At 43.1% G+C, this 14,819-nt stretch overlaps 1 long non-coding RNA gene across 2 annotated transcripts; it reads left to right on the top strand.

Moving 5' to 3' along the window:
- Positions 1 to 686: 686 nt before the first annotated feature.
- LOC122209874 lies at positions 687 to 12,967 on the top strand. Of its 2 annotated transcripts, XR_006197807.1 has the most exons (5): positions 687 to 914; positions 5,654 to 5,738; positions 6,695 to 6,830; positions 11,554 to 11,748; positions 12,881 to 12,967. It is a non-coding gene; the product is annotated as an uncharacterized LOC122209874 (long non-coding RNA). The 2 variants fall into 2 exon arrangements; XR_006197805.1 differs by lacking the exon at positions 11,554 to 11,748.
- Positions 12,968 to 14,819: the final 1,852 nt, after the last annotated feature.

The following is a 14,819-nucleotide window of genomic DNA, read 5'->3' on the forward strand; positions in this document are numbered from 1 at the left end:
TTTTTTTAATGATTATGTTTTTAAGATTTTTTAATGTTTTAAACATTACTATTATTGATGTTTTGTTTATTTATTTTTGAGGGGGAAGGTGGAGGAGCAGAGAGAGAGAGGGTGAGAGAGGCTCCATGCCATCTACGTGGAGCCCAGTGTGGGGCTCGGTCCCACAAACCATGAGATCGTGACCTGAGCCAAAATCAAGAGCCAGGCGCTTGACCAACAGAGCCACTCATGTGCCCCTAAGATTTTTTTTTAATTGTTTTTGTTATTTTTGTAATGCTTATTTATTTTGAGAGAGAGCGCGCGCGAGCGAGCGTGTGCACGCGGGGTTGAGTAGGGTGGCAGAGAGAGAGGGGGAAGGAAAGAATCCCAATAGGCTCCACTCTGTCAGTGCAGAGCCTGATGTGGAGCTTGATCTCACAAAATGTGAGATCATGAGCTGAGCTGATACCAAGAGTCGGATGCTTAACTGACTGAGCCACCCAGATTCCCCCCCCCACCCCCAAGATTTTGTTTTAGGTAGTCTCTACACCCAACGTGGAGCTCAAACTCACAACCCTGAGATCAAGCATCACATACTCTTTGAGCCAGCCAGGTGCCCCTTAATGGTTCATTTGTTAAAGGGCAAAAGTGAGTACTTCTCCCCAACTCATTAGTCTAATTTGAATATACTGTACATATAAGTTTTTGTCTCCATTTTTTTTGTTGTTGTAATGGCTGAACAGTATTCCACAATATGGTTTTAGTTTATGTGACTGTTCTTCTGTTCATTTGGGTAGCTATGATTTTGCTATTAAAGCAGGGCTGCGATAAACATCTTTGCATGTGCGTTTCAGTTTTCCAGTGAGATGGATTTCAGGGGAGAAGCCTTTGCAAAGTGGTCCTCGAAAGAGGTTGTGTCCGTTTCTGTTCTCATGGTAAAAGAGATGCTAAACACAGAATATTCTCAGTCTCTTAAATTGTTTGTCAGCTGGCAGGTGGATAATACCTCTTAAAATTTTTTATTTTATTTAAAAAACTTTTATTATACTCACTAGTAAGACTGAGTATTTTTATTAAAAAAATTTTTATGTTTATTTTTGAGAGAGAGAGAGAGAGAGAGAGAGCAAGCGGGGAAGGGGCAGAGAGAGGGAGAGAGAGGATCCGAAGCAGGCCCTGTGCTATTAGCACAGAGCCTGACGCGGGGCTCGAACTCACAAACTGTGAGATCATGACCTGAGCCGAAGCCAGACGTTCAACCGCCTGAGGCACCCTGGCGTCCTAAGACTGAGCATTTTTAGTTCTTCACTATCTCTGATATTTTTTTACATGACGCCTTTCTCCTTATCATTTTCCTAACTGGGTTTTTGGGGTTTTGTTTCATTTATGTTTTTATTGGTCTGTAAGAACTTGTCATATGTATGGTAGTAGTCCTTTGCCTACGTATGTGTTCCATTATTTTCTCTCAAACTGTTGCTTGTCTTTAAGTTTAGCTTGTACCATACATTTCATGATGCAGAAATTCTGAATCTTTATGGTGCCAAATCTGACAGTCTAACTTTATGGCTTGGGGCTTTTGGGTAACGTTTTATGAGACCATTTTCAATCACTGCCTTTTCTTTCAGCACTTTTACGGTTTTGGCTTCTATTGCTTAGAGCATTCATCTATCTTTATAATTTTGTATGTTATAAGTTAGCAGTTTTTGTTCCTACACTGTCTGTTGATGGTCTGTATCCTCCATTGATTTGAAATATCACTTCCATACTAAATTCTTACGTATACTTTAGCACAGCAATGCGTAGATCATCCTTGACTTCCAGTCGGAATTGCTTTTTTCATTTCGATGCCTAAACATTTTGACTTGCGAAGTGTTAGTCGTGACTTGCCAAGAGCTCCTCTAGCTTGGGGTAAAACAGGGTTGTATCAGGGACTAGCACAATCTCCTTAGTTCATCTGAGCAGCTGTACTCCAGGAAGAAAGAAAAGAAAGCGATACTAACCAAGCATGTGTTTGAGTCTGTGAAAGCAATAGGTTTTCAGGGAGTCCCACCCTGTAGACTTCTACATACTTCTCATTGGCCAGAATTGGGCAGGTGACCTCACCCCTAGCTGCAAGAAAGTGTGGGAGGGGAGAATTTCTCAGGGGGCAGATTGATACCTCAAACAAAATGGGGGTAAGGAGGAAGGGGTAAGTGGATATTGAATGGGGAATATCCCCCATCAGAGGGTCAGCTATATCGCTCATCTTTCTTGTTCTTCAGAATTTCCCCAGGTATTCTTAAGAGACAGAGGGAGAGGGGAAGGAAGAAAATGGAGGTGGGAGAGCAGGGGTGAGAGGGTCATGATTTATAAAATAAAATGCTCAGGTCTTTAGTGTTCAGTTTCATGAGTCTTAACAAGTGTATATGGTTGACTCTTGAACAACATGGGTTTGAACTGCACTTATATGTGGCTTCTTCGATAAATGCAGTACAGTACTCTAAACGTATTTTCTTTATGATTTTCTTAATATTTTCTTTTTTTAGTGCTTATTGATTTTTGAGAGAGAGAGAGAGAGAGAGCGTGCACGAGGAAGGGAGAGGCAGATGAGGGAGAAAGAGGATCCAAAGTGGGTTCCGCACTGACCGCAGAATGCCCAATGCAGGGCTCGTATCCATGAACTATGAGATCGTGACCTGAGCTAAAGTCAGACACTTAACCAACTGAGCCACCCAGGTGCCCCTCTTCATATTTTCTTTAGCCTACTTTATTGAAAGAATACAATATATAATAAATCTAACGTACAAAATACATGTTAATCAACTGTTAAGACTTCTGGTCAACAGTAGTCAATTTGTAGTTACGTTTTTGGGGAATCGAAAGTTATACTCAAAGTTTTGATTGCACAGGAGGTTGACACCCCAACCCCTGTGTTGTTCAAGAGTCAACGTACACGGTATATCTGTGTACCACCGCCCAAAACAAGATATAAAATATATCTGAAACTCTAGAAACTTCCCTTGTTATATGTTTCTAATTAGTCTCCTTACCCTCACCAGTCATTTTCTGGTTTCGAAATCTGTGGTAGATTAGATCTCCCTGTTTTCGAATGTCATAGAAATGGGGTCATACAGTATGTATTATTTTGTCTTCTTTCACTCAACTGTGTTCCTTGAGATTCATCCATGTTGTTTGTGTTATCAAAGATAAAGCCAGGGGCGCCTGGGTGGCTTGGTCACTTGACCATCTGTCTCTTGATTCCGGCTCAGGGCATGATCTCACGGTTTGTGGGATTGAGCCCCATGTCTGGCTCTGCATTGACAGTGTAGAGCCTGCTTAGGATTCTCTCTCTCTCTCTCTCTCTCTCTCTCTCTCTCTCTCTCTCTCTCTCCCTCCCCCCCACCCCCTGCTCCTTCTCTGCGTGTGCATCCATGCACACACACAGTCTCTCAAAATAAATAAACATTAAAAAAATTTTTTTAAAGATAAAGCTAGATACTAGTTCACGTGATGAGGACAGAGTTTAATCAGTAATTAACTATTCCAATAAGGAAAAGAGTCCAGAGTGAATGAAACTCAACTTCAGTTTGTACAGAGGAGATTTTAAAGAGAGAATGAGGGAGGAAAGTTGGGGGTGAATGAAATCAGAAGTAAAAAATTACAAAAGCCAGGAAAGGTATTGGTTCATGTGAAACCACCTGGATTTGCTCACTGGGAGACAGAGACCTGATCTTTCAGTGTTGGCTAGAAGAAACAATGGGTGCTTTTGGCAGCCTTGAGTTTTCTCGGGCAGGCACTAAGGGGTACCGGAATCATCCTAGGGGTGGAGCCTTGAGCTGTTAAAGTCTACATTAGTGTTTGTTCGAGTCTCTATACAGTAAGTCAAGGTTGAAGACTAGTCGAGAAGAGGGCTCGAGGAACCTGGCTAGAGTTTGGTCAAGGAAAGAGTCTTTGTCAGTGTAGTTTGTTCCTATACATGTATGAATACACCATGATTTGTTCGTGTGTTCTCCAATGATAGGACATTTGAGTTGTATCGAAGTTTTTGGTCATTGTGAATAGGCTACAAGGGACATTCTCATACAAGTCTTCAATTTCTCTCAAATAAATGTCTAGGAATAGAATTGCTTAGTCACAGGGTGGGTATATATTTAACTGCTAGACTAATTTCCAAAGTGGTTTATCGCTTTATACTTCCCACCAGCAATATATTGAAACTCCAGTTGCTCAACATCCTTGTTAACATTCTGTATTGTCAGTGAGGGTGAAAGAGCATCTCAGTATGGTTTTAAATTGCACTTCCCTGGTGACTAGTGATCTTAGGCATCTTTTTGTGTGCTTATTGGACATTCCTACATCTTTCGTGAACTGTCTGTTCAAGTCTTTTGCCCATTTTTGTTGTTAATGGTTTTTGGTTTTGACTCATTGGAGTTTATTCTATATTCTGGATAGGAATTCTTTGTCAGATAGATATATTGTATGTATACATACATGGGTAGGAAAATTAAAATTGAAAATATTGACAATAGCATCCAAAAACCTAAAGTGGGTAGGAATAAATATAATGAAAGACGCAAAACACCTTTACACAGAAAACCGTAAAACATTGTTGAGAGGAATTCAAGGAGACTGAAATAAATGGGAGATACGCTTTGTTCATGCATTGGAAGATTTGATGTTTTGAGATGCCTGTTCTCCCTGACTTGATCCGTGGAATCAGTGCAATCACCGTCAAAATCCTAGCCATCTTTTTTTTTTAGAAGAAATTAACAGATTGTTTCGAAAATGTATATGGAAACGTGAAGGGTCTTGAATAGCCAAAAAAGTCTTCAAACGAAGAGCAGAGTTGAAGCACTTAAACTGCTTAATACTGCTTAATTTGAAGACTTGCAGTAAAGCCACAGCAATCAAAGTCTTTGGCATAGAGATAGATCAGTGACACAAAATAAAGAGTCCAAGAAATAGACCAAACACAAGGACTGTTGGTTGATCTTCACCTAGATTGTCAAGCCAATTCAGTGGGCGAAAGGGACGTCTTTTTAATGAATAATTCTGGGTAAAGTGGAAATTCAAGTGGAAACAAAATGGACCGTAGCCCCTACCTCGTTCTGTACACATGAATTTGGGATGGATCATAAACTGAAATATAACAGCTAGAACCATAAATCTTTTAGATGAAACCATGAAAGCATATGTTGACAACCTTGAGGTAGGCAAATGTTTTGGATACAGAACAAAAAAAAAGCACTAATTACAAAGGAAAAATGGATGCACTGAGAAAATGAACAGGCAAGACAGACTGGGAGAAAATATTCAGACTACATGTGCTTAAATGTTTTATTTTTTCCAAAAGAACTTTCGCATTATTCAGGCCCATGACATCCTGTTACTATATTCTGTATTAACTGGGTTTTTTGTTTGCTTAAGTCAGATAGGAGACATTGTACCATGGGAACTTTCTGATTGACTTCTCCTGCTTAACTCACCCTCTTGTGAATGTTGGTTCCTTTTTCATAAATGCCTTGCCCACTAGTCAATGAGTACTTACAGTGGAGGCAGTAGATTTTAGGACATATTAACCCTTGTAAAGTAATTGGGTGTTAGCTGAAGCCAAAAGGCAATACCAGTAGCCTCTGTTGGGAAGAAACGATAGCGTGTGAGTTTATTGAGGCTCAGTTTTGTTTTGTTTTTTTTTTAGGTGATTCAACACTTAAGGCCTTGCGGATCTACTTAAGAAAGCAACAGAGCTCACAAGAAAGGAAACAAACTGGAAGTCTGTTTAGGTACAAAGTCTGTTGCCCTTAAGACTTTGCTTCCTGCCTTCCATGTATAACCAAGAATAAAACTACCAAGAAATAGAAACAAAAAAAAAATGAGACTAAAAAAAAGAACAATAAAATTAACAATAAGAGGTAGAGCAGTATCTTAGGCTAGTATGCAGTAGGTAGTTCAAATTTCAAACTTAAAAATTGATGCTAAGAGTATCGGATTGATTTTTGCAATTGCATTTAAGTACATTGTATGTATGTGTATGTGTGCATACGTTACATATATATGTTTAATGTACATATATATGTGTGTGTGTGTGTACATATATACACACACACGACCATGTAAACACACACATATACACACAGACACAGATATCATTTAAGCAACTGAAGTGTCGGGGGAGGGATCCAAATCCAGGTGGGTAAATAGGTGGAAAAGCAATAGAATGAAATTTTCTTTTTTTTTTTTAATTGTTTTAATGTTTATTTATTTTTGAGACAAAGACAGAGCATGAACAGGGGAGGGTCAGAGAGAGAAGGAGGCACAGAATCTGAAACAGGCTCCAGGCTCTGAGCTGTCAGCACAGAGCCCGACGTGGGGCTTGAACTCACGGACCGTGAGATCATGACCTGAGCCGAAGTCGGCCACTTAACCGACTGAGCCACCCAGGCACCCCTAGAATGAAATTTTCTACAGGGTTCTGCAGCTTGAGGGACCGACCTTCACCTCAGTGTGTAAAGCAGTGCCTTCCACGGGGGGTCATTATGAGGGTTGTAGGCGTTCCGTTCCTATCGGTCAAGCATTTGCAATGATGCCTGGCATTGTAGTCAGCTCTCAGGAGGGTTGATAGAAGTAAAATGAACCTGGCCTTGATCCTCACTGGCTGGGAGAGCGCGGAGGGCCCCTGCCCTTTCCTTCAGGTGAAGAAATCCCTGGCGGTGAGCATGTCACCCCTTTCCTGTTGCAGGTGGTACTCATGCCTATAGGGCAGAGTCAGCAAATGCTCTCGAGTGAGTAGGCGGTCGGCCCAGATCAGTGTTTCCCACGGAAGGAATGGAAGGAATGTGAAATGACTTTAGGTGGCACACATGAAATTTTAATAGGTAGGTATTTATTATAGCGTGTGTTAGAAGAAAATCCCAGGTAGCACGTCAGATCCGAGTACTAAAAAAAAGCGAGTTGATTTAAAGAAATGTTACACTGAACAGGTGGTACGTGAATGTCATGAAAATTTCAAAAGCAAGAGGGATTGACCGAAGACTGCGAAATAGGTCTTCCCAAATCTGAGATTTTTGATTCTTTGGGTTTTAAACAAAGTCAGGATACACAAAGAGAGGGGATATTTTCTGGGTTTGGGCAACAGAGGACTGTGGTGGGGGCAGACAGACAGCAGCACTAGGTGCACAGCGTCAGTGTAGAGGCGACCACTGTTCACCTTTTGGTGCCTACTCTGGGAAGTCTTGATATGTATACTGTACATGTATGTATATTCACGTGTACGTGAATGTACGCATTCATCTAACAGAATTGGGAACATTCTGTACGTAGAATTTTGTAGCTTGCTTTGTTCACCTGATACCGTAACCCCAGGTTCAGTGTTCTTACCGAAACCTTTTTGTGTTCATTCTTGACTATTTCCTTAGGGTAAAATCCTAGAAGTGGGATTGTTTGGGCATCGCGTAAATATAACTCTTCAGCTTTGAGTACCAGCAGCCGAAGTGCCTCGTGGCATGGCAGTGACAGTTTACAGTTCTGGCGGCTCAGCTGCCCTCTTTCTCATCCTCACCAAAGCCAGGTTCTATTAAACGCTTTTGTTGCTGATTTGATAGCAGATTTACTGCTTGCTGTTTCTGCTTTCATTTTGCATTTTTTGGTTTCTTTATTTTGTATATTCAGTGATCACTTGGCTCTTTGGTGATCTGCCCATTTTTGGCCTTTCTTCGGGGATATTAGGATTTTTTTCCTTACTGATTCGTAAGTTCTTTATGTTTTAAGGATGTTACTATGTGATGTCACAGGTACTTTTCATCGCTTAATATTTGCCTTTTACTTTGCTTATGATATCTAAGCTCACTGTTGCTCATGTGGTGAAGGCAACACTGTATTTGATCCATGCTGTGACACACGTTCTTACGTCTTTGCCATCAGCTGTGATTTATTCTCGATGTGTCCTGCAGTCACTGCCAAGTCGTGTTAGAGTTGTCATTACCTGTGCGAGTGGATGTGGTCATTGTTGCTTGCGGCAGGGCCGGATGACTACACCGTCAGCTCTTGGGTGCTTCTGCCCACGTGCCTTTTAAGGGCCATTTGCAGAAGGAGCACAAATCCTGATGCTGTTGGAGAACCATCCATGGATACCTCCTGATGAGATCAAGCAAGGCTCAGTAACAAAACCTGCACCTGGAGGGTCGGTAGCGTGGAAGGAAATCTTGGAGAGGATGATGGTGATCTCTTGGGGATGCAGCCTTGCCAATGCCCTTGGCGGCCCGAAGGTCAATATTGTGTGGAAACTCACAGATACCCCAGAAGGGAAGACTTAACCCTCTTACTGCATTCATCCATTTCCTTTTAATCCGTTTATTTATTTTTTTATTATTTTTTTTTTCATACAGCTTTATACAGATAAGTAGGTAGATATATTGGTTATAGCTTGTTGAAGTTGTCTTGAAATTTCTTTTTTTTTTTTTTTTTTTTTTTTTTTTAATATATGAAATTTACTGTCAAATTGGTTTCCATACAACACTCAGTGCTCATCCCAAAAGGTGCCCTCCTCAATACCCATCACCCACCCTGCCCTCCCTCCCACCCCCCATCAACCCTCAGTTTGTTCTCAGTTTTTAACAGTCTCTAATGCTTTGGCTCTCTCCCACTCTAACCTCTTTTTTTTTTTTTTTCCTTCCCCTCCCCCATGGGTTTCTGTTATGTTTCTCAGGATCCACATAAGAGTGAAACCATATGGTATCTGTCTTTCTCTGTATGGCTTATTTCACTTAGCATCACACTCTCCAGTTCCATCCATGTTGCTACAAAAGGCCATATTTCATTTTTTCTCATTGCCACGTAGTATTCCATTGTGTATATAAACCACAATTTCTTTATCCATTCATCAGTTGATGGACATTTAGGCTCTTTCCATAATTTGGCTATTGTTGAGAGTGCCGCTATAAACATTGGGGTACAGGTGCCCCTATGCATCAGTACTCCTGTATCCCTTGGATAAATTCCTAGCAGTGCTATTGCTGGGTCATAGGGTAGGTCTATTTTTAATTTTCTGAGGAACCTCCACACTGCTTTCCAGAGCGGCTGCACCAATTTGCATTCCCACCAACAGTGCAAGAGGGTTCCTGTTTCTCCACATCCTCTCCAGCATCTATAGTCTCCTGATTTCTTCATTTTGGCCACTCTGACTGGCGTGAGGTGGTATCTTAGTGTGGTTTTGATTTGTATTTCCCTGATAAGGAGCGACGTTGAACATCTTTTCATGTGCCTGTTGGCCATCCGGATGTCTTCTTTAGAGAAGTGTCTATTCATGTTTTCTGCCCATTTCTTCACTGGGTTATTTGTTTTTCGGGTGTGGAGTTTGATGAGCTCTTTATAGATTTTGGATACTAGCCCTTTGTCCGATGTGTCATTTGCAAATATCTTTTCCCATTCCGTTGGTTGCCTTTTAGTTTTGTTGGTTGTTTCCTTTGCTGTGCAGAAGCTTTTTATCTTCATAAGGTCCCAGTAATAATCCGTTTAAATAAGCACAAAAGGGCTTTTGCAGGAGCGTCTGGTGGCTCAGTCAACAGAGCATGCAGCTCTGGATGTGGTTGTGAGCTCAGGCCCACGTTGCACACAGAACCTACTTGAAAACTAATTAAACAAACAAACGGGCTTTTTCCAACAAGCACATAATTAAAATTGTAAGCAATAAGAAAAACATTAACTAACTGGCAGTGTTTCTTCTTTCTTTTTTCAGTCTTATAATTGATAATGTCTTAGATGAAATATGGCATATAGTTCATGGAGAAAAAGTTTAAAACATAGAGATAAATTAAAACACACACACACACACACACACACACACACACACACACACCAGAAATCGCCAGTTCCCTAGTACTTGTCTGCAGATACGCACATACGCACATACATGTGTTCACGGGCACATTGGCTACATCGGTTTTTGGCCTAACATTTTTCCCTTCACGCATGGCTGATCCTTCTAGCTCATATCTGAGATGACCGGTTAGTGTTTCCTTGTGTGGATCCACCATGTTCAGCTGGGCTCCCAGGGGTGACAGAATTCTAAGCTCTGAAACGGGTTGCCCATCTCCCTTTGGAACTCCCCATCAGCAGTGCCCGCTAGTTCTTTGACCCGTGCTCTTCTTAGCAGTGCTCTGTAAATCTTCTCGTGTTAGCCACTCTGAAGGGCAGATCAGTGACATCCTTTTCCTCCCAGAACCACTGGCAGTCTTCTAGATCTGGAGACCAGAAGGAGACGCATGTTGGAGACATTAGAAAGTGGGAGTCGTAAGGACTCGTGACCGGATACGTTTGTGTTCTGTCCCCACCTGTTACGTTTGTGCACCTCCCCGTGGTTTGGGGCCGCTGCACGTGGCTGCAGAGGTCTCTCCCTGGCTCCCACCACCCGCCTCTCTAGTTTCTCCTGTTTCCCCGCTGTTCTCCAGCCTCCCTACCGACTTTCTGTTCCTGGAACATTCCAAGGCGGTTCCTGTCCAGAGCATTTCCGTCTGCTCTTCCTCCTGTCTAGAACGCCTTTTGCACAGCTTTCTCCAGTTCTGTAAGCACCCAACTCAGCCCATTCCCTTTTCAGAGAGGCTTTCCCTCTCACATTCTCTAACGTAGGTCCGTCCGTCCTCCATGCTGTTGTCCTTCATCTGTCACAAGCCCTTCCTTATCTTTGTGTCTGGTTCACTAGTGTGTCCCCAATGGCTGGCACTTAGCAGACACTCACCAAAGATGGCTTGATGGAATCAATAGTATTAACTTGACCGAGGATACGGTTGAGAGGAGGGGAAACGGCTCGTTGTCATCCAGAGGAGGGCGGTAGTAAGTCCAACGCAGAGCTTGTGGAGGGGGGCAACTCGATCAGCTTTTCAGCAGGTAGGGCTGCTGGGCATTGGAGTGAGTGCCTTCTTTGTGGTGCGTAGTCAGGCAGTGGCTTGGTGTTGTTGAAGGATTCTGGCATCGGATGTCAGGGTTGACCAGGTCAGTTCCAAGGCCCCCTCCAACCCTTACGTCCATGTTTGATGTTCGCATCACTCGTCTGTGGTTCTTGGACTGCAGACACGGCCTTTACCACTAGATGGCACCAGGTGATTCCTTTGAGGCCGGTGCTCCTCAAATCCGCCAACAGGGAGAACACCCTCTTCTCTCTTTTTTTACTTATCGAAGTATAGTTGACATACAATGTTACATTAATTTCAGGCGTGCAACATAGTGATTTGACAAATCTACATATTACTCAGCCCTCACCACGGTTAGGTGTCGTCACATCTGTCACCGTACTGTTTTAACAGTATTATTGACTGGATTCCCTATACTCCACTTTTCATCTTTGTGCGTTACTTATATGACTGGAAGTTTGTACCTCCTAAGCCCTCTTTGCCTATTTTGTCCATCCCCCCGCCCCCTCTGGCAACCACCACCTTGTTCTCTGTGTTTAAGAGTCTATTTTGTGTGTTCGGAGAACAGACTTTTCATTGCATTTTACCCCAAACACCCACTTCAACCAAAGCTTCACAAAACCGTCTTAACTCTTACAGTGTGGAATACATACTGATATTGTCTATTTCACTCTATTCGACTGCATTTTCACAGATGGAGACTTGCAAACTACTACACTGATTTTATTATACGGATGGGTCATAATTCATCGTTTGAAAAGCACCGTTTTAGACAGCCGAGCCTGTTCACCCTTGTAAAACTTGGACAGTCGGGGCCCGTAGCAAATCGTGTCCCTTAATGAGTACTTTGTGCATTTCCGTGCTGACTTGCTGCCTCGAGAAGCCAAAAGTATGTGCTTCCTTGTGTGTGTGTGTGTGTGTGTGTGTGTGTGTGTGTGTGTGCGCGCGCGCACGCGGATGTGTGAACGTGGACATGAGAGAGACTGGGGGGGATAGGTTTGTACAGGATTAGCAGCGACCACAGTCAAGGCAGCGGTAAGCCTTGTCAGTGGACGTAAAGAGAAGATCTCATATCTGCCTCTGGGAGCTCAGACTCTAGCTGGGTAACAGTCACTCACCCCTTCCCCCTCAGCTTGTTCATCAAGAAACACGGAAATGAGCTCATACACTCAGGATATCACTTAGGATGCTTCAGGGTGTAGCAGGTGACAGAAGCCTGACTCTGTTCGGTTTAAGCGATAAAGACATTTAGAAACTCTCAAAATGTCTGTTGAGAGGTAGAGCGGGGTGCAGGCCCACAGTGGCTCAGCCTTAAGGATCCAGGTTTCTTCCATTACATGTCCTTGTCCGAAGGCTGGTTCCACTCATGGTTGCCAGAAGACCTTAAGTGGTCATTGGGGTTTCAGATCCCTGGCTTAGAACACTAGAACTTTGATTCCCTGTCGTGTGGCCTGGGGAGAGGTTAGGTTACTGTAGCATTTTCCAGGTTGTAGTGCATGCCAGAGGGTAAGCTACAACGGCATTTTCTAGGTTGTAGCTGTTCTGTTTATTTGTTCCTGGTTTTTCCTTTTACTCCTTAAGGGACGTGAAATGACAGAGCTGGGGGAAATACTTAGGGAGTCATTATCGAGTTTTACAAAACAATTCTAGATCTTTCCTGTGGACCCAGAACTTCTGGTTGAGTAGGGTTGTCTGAATAGTTCTGGCCAGTGAGTTTGCCGAGTGAATAAACGGTTGCACGTCTTCTGGGTGAGGTATGAGGTGAGGTGATATGCTCTCCAGGGTCCTGGGAAAGGAATTAGCAGTCAGAATAAAGAGAGGTGACACATGGCCGCCGTGGGAAGGGTGAGAGGAGTGTAAGTGAGCACTGGGCGGATGGCTGAGTCTGTTTACATTTGTAACGGAGTGCTAAATGGGAGTGTGTTGGCCTTGTGAAGTAGATGGTTTTCCTCCTTGACCTGGTTCCTGAGAACCTGAATCTACTGACGTCTACTCACCTGCCTCCTTTTTATCCCTTCCAGGTTTGCAGTAAACATTGGCTACTCGCATGACCCTTACATCCAGCATTTTGTAAGACTGTCTAAGGAGAGGAAGGCCCCCGAAATTAACAGAGGCAAGTGACCCCCTCCCTTCTCACTATTCCCTCATCAGCTGAGAGGCCTGGGGTTTTAGGGATTCATTCTTTTTTTTTTTTTTTTTAAACAATACAAATTTATTATCTTACAGTTCTGAAGGTCAGAAGTCAAACATGGGTCTTACTAGGCTAACATCAAAGTGTCATCAGGGCCGTTTCTTTTGGAGACCATAGGGGAGAGTCTATTTCCTTTTCTTGTCTACCTTCTAGAAACCACCTACATTCCATGGAAGATGACCCCTTCTCCATTTCAAAGCCAGCAGTGTAACATAGGGATTCATTCTTAACATGAGAGTTCCAGTGTTCCTTCTCTCCGGTAGTATATGAAAGTGCTTATTTCCCAACATCCTCACCAACACAGTGTATTATGAAACTTTTCATCTGTGTTAATCTGATCCATGAAAAATGGTATCTTACAGTAAATTTTATTTTAGATTCCTCTTATTTTTGGGTGAAGTTGAAGATCATTATGATTATTTTTTAAATATATTTTTTAAATGTTTATTTTGAGAGAGAGAGAGAGGGAGCGAGAGTTCACTTGCTTGCAAGCAGGGAGGGGCAGAGGGAGAGAGGGAGAAAGAGAGAGAATCTCAAGCAGGCTCCATGCTGTCAGCGCAGAACCCGATGTGGGGCTCAAACCCTTGAACCGTGAGATCATGACCTGAGCTGAAATCAGGATTCGGACACTTGCTTAGCCCACTGAGCCACCCAGGTGCCCCAAGATCATTTTTATATGTTGAAGGGCCATTTATATGTCTTTTACTGTGGACTGTCTGTTCATGGAAGGAATGACTTTTTTTTGGCCTTGTTAAAGTGATAGTAACACTGTTAGGCTGTACAAGTCATTTCTATCAAGGCAGTGAAAGGATTTGAGACAGGAGGGTGACTTAGTCTCAGCCAGATTGAGAAATTGGCCAAATGACGATAGTTGTTGTGGGTGCAGGGCATCTTGGCCCTAAAGATGGATCCTATGGGTAGTTTCAATAAGAAATGCAAAGAAATTTTAAAGTGGTGCTTCCTGAGAATAAGGACATGGTACTTACTTTGAGCTGAGGGTGAAACTAGGCATCAGTAACATTGGACGAGGCCTGGCTAAGAGGCCTTAAGCCTCCCTCCCGCGCTCTTGAGGACACTTTCCTAACAGACGCTGCAGAGGCAGGGCCCCACCATGGTGCCCTGGGTGCTGGGGGCCCTGGGCAGCAGGTCAGCCCTCCGGCCTTCCTTCTTCCTCTCCCTGGGTTGGCATCGCTAGACTAGGGCCCCATAGTAGGAGAGTGCTTCCCAAACAGCGTGTGGGGAGCATTTTAAAAATTTTTCCAATGTCCAGTCCATTGTGGATGATACTCTGTAACCCACGGTAAAAAGGATTTACTAGAAAAGTAAAATGGAAGAGACATGTAACGTTTATTTATTTTTGAGACAGAGAGAGAGACAGAGCATGAACAGGGGAGGGTCAGAGAGAGAGGGAGACAGAATCTGAAACAAGCTTCAGGCTCTGAGCTGTCAGCACAGAGCCCGACAGGGGGCTCGAACTCACAGACTCTGAGATCATGACCTGAGTCGAAGTCGGACGCCCAACCGACTGAGCCACCCAGGCGCCCCAAAAGAGACATGTAAAAAGACAAGCTCAAATTATTTACTAGTAGAATCCACAGACATGAAATCCCTATGTCAAATTGCAGTAAGTGTCTATAAATGCCACTCAAATTTTGTTCTTAAAATAGTAATACTGTAAGCAGAAGGGCTTTAGAACCCAGATCAATTTTATCTTCCTTTCACCCTCTTATTTCTTGTCTCCTCTGTTCCAGCTTCCCACGCCAGAGCTT

This window comes from Panthera leo, chromosome E3 (assembly GCF_018350215.1).
Source record: "Panthera leo isolate Ple1 chromosome E3, P.leo_Ple1_pat1.1, whole genome shotgun sequence".
Lineage (NCBI taxonomy): Eukaryota > Metazoa > Chordata > Mammalia > Carnivora > Felidae > Panthera > Panthera leo.